General features: G+C 37.0%; 1 protein-coding gene across 2 annotated transcripts in view; it reads left to right on the forward strand.

The window, feature by feature from the left end:
• The first annotated feature begins 281 nt into the window (after positions 1 to 281).
• Positions 282 to 14,238, forward strand: part of phc2b (polyhomeotic homolog 2b (Drosophila)) — a 55,502-nt gene continuing 41,545 nt past the window's right edge. The window contains exons 1-3 of one of the 2 annotated variants that reach the window (XM_055212550.2): positions 282 to 530; positions 2,372 to 2,447; positions 4,398 to 4,492. The gene's annotated coding sequence lies outside the window, so the exon portion shown is untranslated. Of the gene's footprint in view, positions 531 to 2,371; positions 2,448 to 3,155; positions 4,493 to 14,238 lie in introns of those variants that run through there. The other variant, XM_055212549.2, reaches the window with a different exon arrangement.

Here is a 14,238-nt window from a genome sequence, read left to right on the forward strand (position 1 = left end):
GCTAACACCCATTACAACAGAAAAGCCCTGGTTAATGAAAATGTATATAAAATGCACAGAAAAATCTTTAGAAATTAAATGTACAGAACTCGTACAAACATATACAACTCACAACAAATAAAAAACAATCAATGAAAACATATCTAAAAGGAAATATTTTTTATTTTATTTTTAAATGTAGCAGTAAAGGACAATACATTGTCGAGTCGAATCGACGGCGTAGCGTACGTCACAAACGGGGGCGGGGCCAAAATACCAGAGTTAAAGAAACAACGAAGCTAAGAAAAGAACGAATAAATACGTATCTAGTTTATTTCAACCACTGCTTTTAAAACCTAACTAACTACAGTTATCGTTGTAGCTTACACACATTTCAATCAATCTCCAACATCGAAATAAAATCTATTTTGCAGTTTCCAGTCAGCTGTGACAAAACCGAAAGGGGTACATTATTGTCCATTTACAAACCCCGGTTTACCTATACGCGGTTAATGTCAATTCGTGTACAGCCTGCAATCTGTCTCAACGAGGTAAGCATATATTCGGCCATTTATGAGATGGTTTACTGACAGTAAAAAATAGGGATTTTTTATTTTATTTTGACAAAATCAGACAAAATTGGTTTAACGGGGTAGGAAAGTCTGTTTTAAGGTAAACAAAACTAGACATAGTCTTTCGTTTAGTAGTATATAGCCATAACTTATATCACAAAAAAAGAAATTATGCACTTCACTGAGGCGCTTACTGCGCATGCGCATTCCAATCTCTTTGATATATTGGTCTTTAAAAGGGCGCATTTTATGATGCATACATTTACCAGAATGTTAACTGGAATGAATTATGATTGTTTTGGAAATACATTTTACTCAAAATAACCCCACGATTCAAAATGTGAATATGTATTTGACCACTAGATGGCAGTCATTAAACGTGTTCAGGATTGACCTACTTTTCATTTCACACCTGACTTACCAGTCTTATTAAATATGCGGAAAATGATCATATTTTAAAACAACATACAGTTTAGATCAGCTCTAGTATTGCTAAAGAAATTGCTATTTCCTTGTATTTTTATAACTTGTAGATCTATATCTCAATCAGATTCAGTACATTTCTAATGTCCTCTGAGGTCAAGTGAGGTAAGCACATACTCACTTATCATTTGGAGGTTTGATCAGTTTTTGAGATATTTTAACCATCATGCATTTTTTTTCAGATTATTAAAATATGTAATTTTAATTGATTTTAGTTGCCCCCCCCATTCACCCTATTTGAAATCTCATTATGCACCACACAAGGTCATACGGTCCCTAAAGTGAGACTCAGGGGACATCAACCATTGCAGGTATTTCTCTGTGGTGTAGCTGTAACAACAGGACAACAGCGGTACAGAGGGGATTCCACATTAAAATTTCATCTTCTCGCCCATGAATTATGCACACCCTATTACACACCCACATAATATGATGCTCATGTCAATTTGGAGGGCCATTGCTCTACAGGGTGAAGGCTATGAAATCCACCTATCAGGTGACATGTGATACACCAGCAGATCCCTTTGGTTTTCCACAGCGGGGCTTATGGGAATGACTGTTTTCCTGGAAAACAGGTCAGATGGCAGTGAGTTACTGTATCTGGGAATGGAGTATCGAGGGAGCTTTTGGGAGCCAGATAATTAAATACTGGTCAAACTAGATATGTCATATTACAGATTAAATATTCAAAATAATCATGATGCATACAGAGGTTTTATTATATAAGTTAGATAAAAGATGGGTTTTAGTTTGTCTTGAGAAATATTTCGAACATTATTCGCTTTTAGGAATTTGCCAACACAGTTGTAATGCCTAATGTATGTCGACTTTGAGTGCAAGATATAAAGACAGGGCTTCTTGTGCACTTTTCATGTTAGCTACTAGGGATACATAACGATTAATCGCGATTAATCTGTAGCAGAATAAAAGTTTTTGTTTACATCATATATGTGTGTGAACTGTGTATAATAATAACTTGCACACACATGCATGCATATAGTTAAGAAATGTTTACATGTGTATATACATTTGTATATTTATGTATAATTTAAATTATATATAAATACTTAATATATAAATATATTTTTTTTCTTTAAATTATACATTCATGTGTGCATATTTATATATACATAATTATTATACTCAGTTCACACACATATATGATGTTAACAAAAACTTTTATTTTGCTATAGATTAATTGCGATTAATTGTTATGCATCCCTATTAGCTACTATTATTTGGGAATGAATGCTATTTTACAGTAGATCTATTAGCTAAAACATCGTTTATAACCCAACCACACCCAACATTAACTTCTTTTTTTTTTGCATTTTCAGAGTCAATATGATTGGTGCTGGCTATGCAAGTATTGCTGGAACAATACTAGTATTTTACCATGGTATTGGAGTAGCGGTGAGTTATTTTACAGTATGTTGATGTGCAAAGTCTCAAAGGTTGTTGTTGTAAGCGCATTTTTAAGTGGTTGCTTACTGGACCGAGTCAAAAGAGTCCATCTGCAAGACTATGATATGCTTAATTAGATATGCTTTACTAAGTTTGGTCAAAAAAGGAGCTATTGAGTTAAAGGGATAGTTCACCCAAAAATATAAATTCTGTCATCATTTTTTCATCCTTAAGTTGTTTTAAACCTGTATGAATTTCTTTCTTTTTTTTTGATCAACACAAAAGAAGATATTTTGATAAATGATGGTAGCTGATTGTAACTATTGACTTCCATAGTAGGAATAACAAATACGCTAGAATTAATGGGTACCATCAACTGTGTGTTTACCATCATTTATCATAATATCTTCTTTGTCATTTATAACAATACTTCCATAAATTTTGTTTTCCTACTATGGAAGTCAATGGTTACAGCAGCTGTGTGCCTACCAGTGGCGGCCGGTGACTTCTTTTTTCGAGGTCGCTCGATGCGAAGTTCGTCACAACATGTATGTAGCCAGCATGTGTGTGGTTTGTGATTTCAAAATATGTGTTCTGCGTGTGAAGATATCCTATGTGCATCACGTGTCTTGTCGGGGTGGGTGCCTGCTGCAGATGCGTCTAGGGGGTTTGTGATGGGGGAGACGCTCCCGTTTACCAGATACTCGCATAATCTCACGCGTGATTAAAGTTTACTGTTAAGGGAGTGTCTTGCGTGTATTTTGTGAACGTGAGCGTCTCTTTTGTCATGAACGGTTTTGGCGCGTGTGCAGCGGGCACTTGTTTTGACGGGACACGTGATGCACATGGTTCACATGACGCAACAAACACATGTTTTGAAAACACGAGCAATACACATGACACTCCGAACACATAATGAATTTGCGCCCCTCGGATGAGCAGTCACGTGCCGCCACTGGTGCTTACCATTATTTATCAAAATATCTTCTTTTGTGTAACAGAGATTTCATTTTTGGGTGACTTTCCCTTTAAATTAACCTTGAAAATACTTATAATTAACCCAAAAATGGGTTGAAACAGCCCGGCATACAATAACTTACAACCCAAAGTGTTGGTTTCGTCCCATTTTGACCCAACGCTAGGTAAAAAAAACCTGACTTTCAAATCCAAAGTACGTGCATAACAAATGAACATCTATTTCTCATTAACAAAAAATCAGACATGCATACACAGACACATGCACTACATTTATGCCAATGTCTTCCATCTTCCCCCATGATGAGCAAACACATGACCTACAAGGGCGATCACCTTCCAGACCAATCAACACACCCGAAATTAGCCTTCCGACCAATCAGCTTAACCCCAGAGCCCTTAGGACTGTGTTTTACTGTGATCTCCATGCCCCATTATTTGAATATATTTGCATATATTGAAGAGCCCTCTATGCACATCGACCATTTACCAGCATTTAAAAGTTAGGTCTTTTTATCAAATAATTTCAGGTGTAGTGCAAATAATTAGAAATAAAAACAGTACTAGATACATTTGCATTACACATTATCATATCTGGATATGAACAAGTACACCATAAAATTCTTCTCATCCTGTTTTTAATATATTAAGACTTGTTTTCATTTGACAATTTTAAACAATCAGAGCATACGTGTCAACATAACATTTTCACAATTAAACTTTCCCAACATGCATTTCAAGCAAGGCGCCATGAAATCCCACTGAGGAATTAAAGCCCTTTGTGTTGCCATGGTGCTGGTGGAGTGACAGGACAAGAAGCAGAAGGAGGGATTTAGGAAGAAGGGGGAGGGACGTAAAGGCACACACTGCGTTACGATTGGCTGTAGTCATGTCACATGTGACCTTTGGAATGCAAATGCCTAACCCCCCCACTTTCTCTCTCTATCTGCTGTCTCTCTCTCTCTCTCTCTGGTCTGTGGTAAGCTTACGGCACAAACACAACCCAGAAATGGTGTAGGATAGCCGGAAAGCCGGACGAAATCCAATCTTAGGAAGGAAAGGCGAAGCCACAGCGTAAGGTAGGCATGATTTATGTACACATTGTGAAATCTACTCTTTCTTGTGGCTTTTAAACTAGGTGGGAATGAATAAGGGAGTGTGAATGTGTTGGTTTTCTCAGTGCATGCTTCCAGACCTGTTTTAAAGAAGCCAGCCGGAATCTTGACAGTTCAGAGCGCTGGCCTGTTGTTGACAAGCCTGTCTATGCAAATTTACCTTTTTAAATAGGAATCCTGTTTCAAACCAAAAACCTTGTATTGCTTTTGATCAAAAGATGGGCTCGAAATGGAAATTCACGCCAGTGTGATCCTTAAAAAAATACAGGCTTTTTATTAAAGGATAAGAGCACTGCGTGGTTACAAATCAGGTCTTGATGTTCTTACTTTAAGTCAAGTATACTTGTGTTCATCCATGTGTGTGAAACACCCATGAGGGGTGAATGTGCGGGTCAGGGACGGGTCATCGTGCCCTTGGCATTTCGTGTGACCCAAATTAGGCCAGATGATATAGAATGGATACCATGTGAAGGAGTTTGCAAGCCTGAATGATGATTGCGTGCATGTGCGCGTTTTAAAGTGGGCTTCTCTTTAGTACTTCCAAGTTGGCGATGCCAAATAACAACACAGCTGGATGAGAATAAGAGGCACAATTCACTCCGCACCTGATTTCGTCGCAAACACGTCCGCCGTTGATTAAGTCCAGAATGTTTTACAGACGCACAAATGAAAGTTAAAGTCGTGGATTTACTATGCTGTGATTTGCTATAGGCGATCTTCGTTTAAAACAAGACTTGCTTCTTGCAAATCTTGATGCACAATTGCGATTTGTTGCCTGTATCCGATTTTTTAACGACCCGCTTACATCAGCTTTAAACAGCGACTCATATCCGATATCTGCATTTACACTAAACACTTGGCATAACAATTCAAGGTAGACATGGTGACCTGGAACAGCTTAAACCACAGAGGAAGTAAAATTGTGCTTTATGCAATGGACACAGACAAAATGATAATACAAGAGTTTTATTTCTGTACCAAGACATAATACTTCAACATTACTCCACTAAGTGGAGCTGTCATCCTCCATTGCGCTGCTAAGAAGAGTCATGTGATCTTGGGTGGTGGTGTCCACCTGAGTGGACGTCATTTGCCAGCATCACCTTTCCAATGACACACAACACCTCTTGACATGGGAATATCCGGTCTGTCCGCTTACATTGCGGACCCGAATGCATGTATCCGATTTATTTCCACATATGAATGAGGCCTGAAACCGATCGGGGAATAATGGAATTTATGCGCTATTTCCTGGTTAAACGTACGTGGGTCATATCCGATGTGAGGAAAAAAATCGGAATTAAGTCACTTCAAACATACGATGTAAATGCGGCCTTATTTATTCTGTGGGTGGCTCGGTAGAGCATTGTGTTAGCGACGAAAAGGTCATGGGTTCGATCCAATGGATCACACATAGCCGTGAGTCGCTTTGGATAAAAGCGTCTACCAAATGCATAAAAACGTGCATAGATTGTTTTTGTTTGTCGTAGTGCTGCACAATTAATCGCATCGCAATCGCGATGTCAGCCTGTGCGATTATATGACAGCAAAATGTTGCAATTATATTAAATAAATAAATGTGTGGACTTGTTAACACAAACAGTTTGATGATTTTCCTTGCTGTTTAAAAAAAGAAAGAAAAACGAACAAAAAAGGCAGTGCATGTGTAGCATGCACGTGTGTGGTGTGCGTCGTCACTTGTTTGTGCGCAGCGCAGAAATACCAGAGCGAAGATGGATGCAGAGGAGGTTGACAGTGATCTGGTAGCTAAAAAAAATTATTTTTGGATTGGTATTTTGGATTTAGGATTACTGACACTGAGCAGTTGCTACATCACGTGGCAATACGAAAACATTTCTAGTATAAAAATACACATTTTAGCATTATCACTAAACTGTGTGTGGATTTTCCTTAAAACCCATCAAGTTGACTCATGATACCATTTATTATAATTGCACATCGCAATATTAGCATGAATAACCGCAATGGGAAAATTACCCAAATCGTGCAGCCCTAGTCGTTTAACACATAGCAAATGAAAGAGAAAGTTAAAGCAAACGTGAAATTAATTAAATATGCAGTCGCATACACTTGCCAAAAACACCCAGATTTCGTTTAGTTTCTAATCGGATTTATTAATTTTAAAGGTTTGATTGGTTGCTCTATCGCAACTTAAACATAAGCTAAACAGATTTCGAAACACATTTTTAAAATAGATGCTTTCCCATGCAGGGCTTGCTGTCAGAATGCTTGTGTACCTGAAGATCAATTGGCAGACCATCACATCATCAGCCCAAAGTTCAAGCATTTGATTCTCAGGGAACACGGATGTTAACAACGTTATAACTTGAATCCACTGTAAGGCTACGTTTACACAGAAACAATATGAAGAGAAAACGCAAACGTTGCTTGGCTTTATCACTTTTTATTCCGCGTTTATACAAGCGTTTTGGGGGAGAAATCTGCGTGCATATGGTGACGCAAAAGTGTGTGATATTCGATGTAGTAGGTGGCTAGGTTGCAATGTGAAGCACTGACACACAACACCATCAAGTCCGTGCGCCTGCGTACAACCTTCTTCCTTGTTCTCCCAGGTCTCGTCCAAACCTGTCTGGTTTGCATCCGACAAATTGGCACATCAAGAATTGGAGAGAGGTAATTAGTGCACCTTCTCTGATCAGTAATACTATCTGTTAATATCTCGTACACATGCTGGAAAGACTCTCGTATATTTCTCAGAACTGCTATGGCAACTTGAAGGTCTGACGTATGGAAATAATCCCACATTTTTCTTGATATTTTCCTGAACTGGCGCATGCCTGTGACGTAAACGAGAGCCACCGTTAGCAGACTTTTGCGTTTTTACCCTTCAGACAGGAAAGCGACGGTAGAGTGTTTTAAGATTTCCACTCTGGAGGGTGTAAACGAAAGGCACATCCGATAAAATATTTTTACGTTTTCACCCTTGAGCGTTCTCGTGTAAACAGAGCCTAAGTTGCAAATGCATAAATGTAAATATTTCAAGGGCTCAAGTTGATATAGCGATAGCGTAGTTTTTGTGAAGCCCTCGAACTTTAAAACTTTACGGTGGTTTGGGGTTAGGGTTGGGGGAAGGATACACTATATGTTTCTGTAAAATTAAACAGTACTGAAATCGCACTAAATACCAAGTATTTAGACTCAGCCGCAACACAAGGATTGTAACAAAACTTTTGCATTACCAATTTTTTCAGTTATCCGCCAGTGATTTGCTATGACGCGTGGCCAAGATGGCGATGGCAGGCCCCGCCTACTATCAGCTTCAACAAAGCTCTAAACAAACCTGTGGGATGACGTCATGTCCATATTTTTTACAGTCTATAGTTAATACCCATCTCCAGGGACTTGGCAGTAAAGGTCTTAACGGGTCCACTAAGATCCGAAAACCCAAGCTCCTACCCTAAAAATTTCACGCGTGCCTCGGACACAGGTCGAGTATAATATTTGCTGCGTCGGGTCATGTAAAATGAATGTTTTTGCCGAACGGTCCCTAGAAGACCCAAACTATCTCTTCGGGTAGTTTTCCAACCCGCCCTCTGTTTGCCAAGAGCACTTGCGACATTGCATGTCTGGCGGTAGGTTAATTTTCGTTGAGGTTAAGCCAGACCTGTCAATCAATTTGAATGCACACTGTATTGGTGGTTAACTTGGTATCGTCATCATAACAAATGAAAATATATGAAGCAGCGGGCCAAATTAGTTGTGAGGCCACTGTAGATTCTTTCTGACTGGTGCGTGAGGGCTGCTGACTGCAAACACATCAGTGACGTTTACTTTGGGGTCCAGTTGGGTTCCATAAAAACACCAATAGGTCGGGTCTAATTTGTCAGGTTTTTCTCGGGTCGGGTCTTCCTTTAAAAAAATATTTATGCACGTCGGGTAAAAAAAGTGATTTGGGTCATATCGGGTCGGGTATGACACAAGAAGACCTCTAGTTGGCTTTGCTATGAAGTTGCTATTAAGTTTTTCTGAGTGGTTTTAGCAAAACTTGTTTACATGGTTTAGGGTGCTGTTGGGTGGTTGCTTGGCTCTTCAAAGAGGTTTCTTATCATGCAAATACGCTAGACTTTTCGCATTTTCACAAAGACCCTTGTGTATGTGGTCAAGCATCATGGATACCTAACAAGTTGAAAAAGGACAATTTGACATGTCTAATTTACCTAAACTGCATGTCTTTGGATTTTGGAAAGAAACCGGAGTAAACTCACGCTGACATGGGGAGAACATGCAAATCCAGGCAGAAAGATCTCCCAGCCGAGGCTCAAACCAGAGACCTTTTTGCTGTGATGGAACAGTGAAACCCACTGAGCCACTGTGCCTTTGCTTATCTTATTATTAGTACATAAACAATCATTTATTTGACAAAATAGGATTGTAACATTTTAGTTTTTCCTCAATCTGAAAAGGTTACGCTGTGACGTATACTGTAGATCATCTATTGGTCACACGTTTTCAAGATACGATTTTACAGGTCACCAAACGTTTTAACGTGCCCAAATGCAAAAGTCTAGTGACCGCAGCATTGTTGGCTTAGAACCATCTCATTGGTATTCTGCTCTGACATTTTGGCTTTAATGTAAATCTGGAGGATTTTTAACCCCGTCTCTTAGAAAAGTGAAAGCTCACACCCGACACTTTTATCAAGACATGCGATTTGTAGTAAGATTCATGTTCAGCACTATATTATTTATGGTTAGGGGTTTACAACCAACCACCTCCAAAGCAAAGCAATAAAATGTGATGCTTGCTTTTGCTGTCGAAACGTCTTCCTCTGGTAGGCTGTTGAAGTGGGTTTTATTAAATAAACCGTCATCTTCCTGCGCGCATTGACCCAGAAATCTTGTGAGTGGAACTGAAGGTTAATTGCACAGGGATGCTGGTTTGTGCACTTAATTTATAATGTGCAGATTACTTGAAGGAATAAAGGCTTCAAGTGTCTCAGTTTTGACCCATGGAGTTTAGCACAAATCCATCAGTGTATAAATGTGTGTGTGTGTGTGTGTGTGTGTGTGTGTGTGTGTGTGTGTGTGTGTGTGTGTGTTTGTGTGTGTGTGTGTGTGTGTGTGTGTAACTGCTTGAAAGTGTAGATCTGTACACTTATGTCCCCATATTAGACTTCCCATAATGCAAAGGGCTTAACAGCCCAATTATTGATTTCAATCTTTTACATGACATCGACTTAGTCAATATTAAATGTATCAAGGTTATATTTTCATTCAATGTTCTTTACATTATGTAGCATGATATAAAGAGTTTCATTGCAAAACGAGATAAATCCATTTTTAAACATTTTTGTCAAAACATGTTTATTATTATGTTACCATGTTATTATTTTGTTTTATGGTGCTACTTAGCTGTATTTTTTAGGTTATGAAGGTTTAAATCAAAACAAACCAACTGCAGTTGAATTGAAATTAATTGGAATGCACAACCAAAAAACGAGATTTCGGAACAATTAAAAAAACGGTGGTTATCTCGTTTTGCAACGAAACTCTTCAAATGTAGAAAACAGTACATCACAATTAGAAAGACTTTAGCTGGGTTTTCAATTGTCAGAGTCACAAATGTTTGGTTTGTAAGTATCAAGAATAGGAGGCAGAATCATTTCCCAAAAAACTAATTTAAATATATGAATCTTAATAAAAAAAACTTGACCTGAACTGAATCGACAACATCTTGTTGAGCTTTGACAACATGTTCACAGATTCACAGGTACTCCAGACTGTCCACACGATGTGACTGTGTTTCTGTGCCGACGTTTACATTCTCCAGTGTATCCTCGGTGGTGTTCTGCTTTCTACCTTTGTGACATTCACAAATATAGACTTTATACTCAGAGGACACAGACGGATGTTTTAAAAACATCTAAATCATTTTCTTTAAAGGAACAGTCTACTCATTTTCAATATTAAAATATGTTATTACCTTAACTAAGAATTGTTGATACATCCCTCTATCATCTGTGTGCGTGCACGGAAGCGCTGGAGCGCGCTGCGACGCTTCGATAGCATTTAGCTTAGCCCCATTCATTCAATGCTACCATTTAGAGATAAAGTTAGAAGTGACCAAACACATCAACGTTTTTCCTATTTAAGACGAGTAGTTATACGAGCAAGTTTGGTGGTACAAAATAAAACGTAGCGCTTTTCTAAGCGGATTTAAAAGAGGAACTACATTTTATGGCGTAATAGCACTTATGGGAGTACTTCGACTCTGCGCAGTAACACCCTCCCTCTCCCATTATGAGAGGGAGAAGGGGAGCGGACTTTTCAGGCGAGTCCAAGTACTCCCAAAAGTGCTATTACGCCATAAAATATAGTTCCTCTTTTAAATCCGCTTAGAAAAGTGCTACGTTTTATTTTGTACCACCAAACTTGCTCGTATAACTACTCGTCTTAAATAGGAAAAACGTTGATGTGTTTGGTCACTTCTAACTTTATCTCTAAATGGTAGCATTGAATGAATGGGGCTAAGCTAAATGCCATCGAAGCGTCGCAGCGCGCTCCAGCGCTTACGTGCACGCACACAGATGATAGAGGGATGTATCAACAATTCTTAGTTAAGGTAATAACATATTTTAATATTGAAAATGAGTAGACTATTCCTTTAAGTTTGTAACTTTAAGGACGTTTGCAAGAACTGAATGATAGAGCGATTTTTTTTGGGCTTAACGGTGTACATTTGTAAGTTAAAGGGCACCTATTATGCCCATTTTTACAAGATGTAATATAAGCCTCAGGTGTGCCTAGAATGTGTATGTGATGTTTCAGCTCAAAATACCCCAGATATAATTTATTATAGCATGTCTATTTGGGTGTGAGCAAAAAGCGATGTTTTTGTGTATGTACCTTTAAATGCAAATGAGCTACTGCTCCTCACTACCTTACCAACAAATAAGATCTGATTCTTGTGAATACAGTCTGAGACTAACACTAGATTAGCACTACAATGTGCTGACAAACACATTTAAAATAGCTTTTGGGTAAAATCAACTACTCAGTTAGTGGCCATGGGTGGGGCTTTGTTTGTGTGATGTCACATTTACAAGAGAATCAAAACAGCATGTCTAATGAGACTGCTCTGGTTTAATGGTTTAATTAAAAAAAGGAGAGTTTTATTTTTATTTTTTTAAGTTAATTTTGTTAATAATTGCACACAGTACACACATATTTTATGCAAACACATTTATGCTAACTTTTTGTATGTGATTAATCGTGATTAATTGTTTGCCTACCACTGAATGTAATATTATTTTTTTTCTTGCAAAAATTGCGTACTTTTCTTGTGCTTCAGTTCAAAACGCAGTTTGACACTGTGGCATCAATGTATGTCTGCGATCTTAGTGTATCAACATTGCCTTAACCAATGGTGTGAGTTTAGACAATCTGACCAATAAAATACACAGGTTTTTAAGAAACCTGTTCTGCAACACTTGCAATAGTGGCACAGCAATAATACACTTCACATTTCATAAAAAGTAAAAGTTTCTTTGTAATAAACTAAATTATATCCAGTTTAAGAAGGACTTGATAAATCAAAATAATTCATGCTTATAAAAGTCTTCTAATCCATGCAGAAATAACAAGCACATCCATACATTTTTTTCAATCATACATCCAGTTGCGCTCATTACTAACATTCATTTCCTCTTTTTCATTAATAAGTATGAGGGACCCCCGCTAACCCATCTTAGTGGTCATCATCCATGCACTATATTCACAACCTTCTTAGGGAGGGTTAATCCATCTCCCCTGCATTGATGCTGAAGCTCTGCAGAGGGAAATGAAGTCACTTGGGAGCGTCTGTCTGGCGCTGCAGCGGTACCAAGGGGACACCAATTAAATGAGTCTCAAAGGAGAGGCAGACGAGAGCAGGATAGAGGGAAGGTGAAAGGGGTTACGATGGGACTTTTCACAGTCGTAAGCTGCCATTAGTCAAGCAGCGGACATTGACAGGCATTCTGTGGCTCGGATTGTTCATGCCATACAGAATGCAACATAATGGATATAGATTGATAGGACTTGACAGTCTTTTCTTGTTTTTGTTTTATTATTATTTTCCATCAATAGAGGACTATATCTGCTACTTCTTTTTTAATAGATAACAGCCATTGACTGTGTGGAAAAAGGAGTTTTGGCTTTAAACTTCTGTTTTGTTGCTTTAGTATATATAGACTGATGCTTTAGTATAAAGACATTTACATATTTGGGAAATGCATTTTATTCAATGCGCCTTACAGTGCATACATTTTTAGCATGTACATTCCCTGGGTTTGAACCCATGACCTTCTGCGCTGCAAACACAATGCTCTGAGCTATAGGATCACTAAAAACGTATTTATATTTATTATATATTCTGACTTTAATCTCAGAATTCTGACTTTAAACTCAGAATTCTGACTTTAAACTCAGAATTCTGACTTTAAACTCAGAATTCTGAGTTTAAACTCAGAATTCTGACTTCAATCTCAGAATTCTGACTTTCATCTCAGAATTCTGACTTTAACTTCAGAATTCTGACTTTAAACTCAGAATTCTGACTTTAATCTCAGAATTCTGACTTTAATCTCAGAATTCTGACTTTAATCTCAGAATTCTTAGATTAAAGTCAGAATTCTGAGATTAAAGTCAGAATTCTGAGAATAAAGTCAGAATTCAAATATTTTTTTCACCAGTGGCCCTAATCCTCTTCCGTAAATTTACAATATATTTCTTTTTTCAAATAAATAAATACTGGTAACACTTTAAAATAATGTGTAAATGCATTATAACACAAACTAACAATGAGCATAGTTTTTCACTGTTTATTAATCCTTGTTAAGGTTAGTTAATGCTATTCATGTTAGTTCATTCTGCATTAACTAATGTTAACAGTTATAACTTTTGATTAAATTTTTTTTAATTAAAAGTAACCAAAATGCTAAAAGTACCATGAACTAAGATTAATAAATGACGCAGAAGTATCGTTCATTGTTAGTTCAATGTTAGCTGCATTAACTAATATAAACAAATCCAACTTTATACTGTAATTAAGTGTTACCAAAAAAATTTTGTAATCGAAGCATGATGTTTAATGATGTTGCTATGCATTTGATAAAGATTTCTTATCATTAGATCTTTATCAGGTTTTAATCATTTTTTATGTGGAATCATATTTCCCCTTTTTAGTCAGATTATTTGTAAATGTAATCGCACTGAAAAAAAAGATTAATTCAATTTACTAATTTTTTAAGGTAAGTGGTTGCTATCAATTAATTTAAGTTACATTTAATAAAAAAAATTAGAAAAAAAACAAATAAAAAAATGTAGCTTAAATAAATTGATTGCACCAACTTACCTTAAAAAATGGAATAAATTGATTTAATCTTTTTATTCAGTGCACTTTCTTTATAAGCCACAGCATTTATCTGTAACGCAGATATCAATTTTTTTTTAGAATTTGTTTTGTGTGTTAATATGAACTGTAATGTGAAATATTTCTTACGACCGTCTTGGCCGAGAATGCTCTTAATCTCAATGGGACCTTCCTGGAAAAGATAAATAAAATAATATTTAAATAAAATAAAATAAAATAAAATAAAATAAAATAAAATAAAATAAAATAAAATAAAATAAAATAAAAAGTGTATTATTCAGAGTTACTGTTTTTGAAAAAGTATGAGTTGTGATGTA

This window comes from Misgurnus anguillicaudatus, chromosome 8 (assembly GCF_027580225.2).
Source record: "Misgurnus anguillicaudatus chromosome 8, ASM2758022v2, whole genome shotgun sequence".
Classification (NCBI taxonomy): domain Eukaryota; kingdom Metazoa; phylum Chordata; class Actinopteri; order Cypriniformes; family Cobitidae; genus Misgurnus; species Misgurnus anguillicaudatus.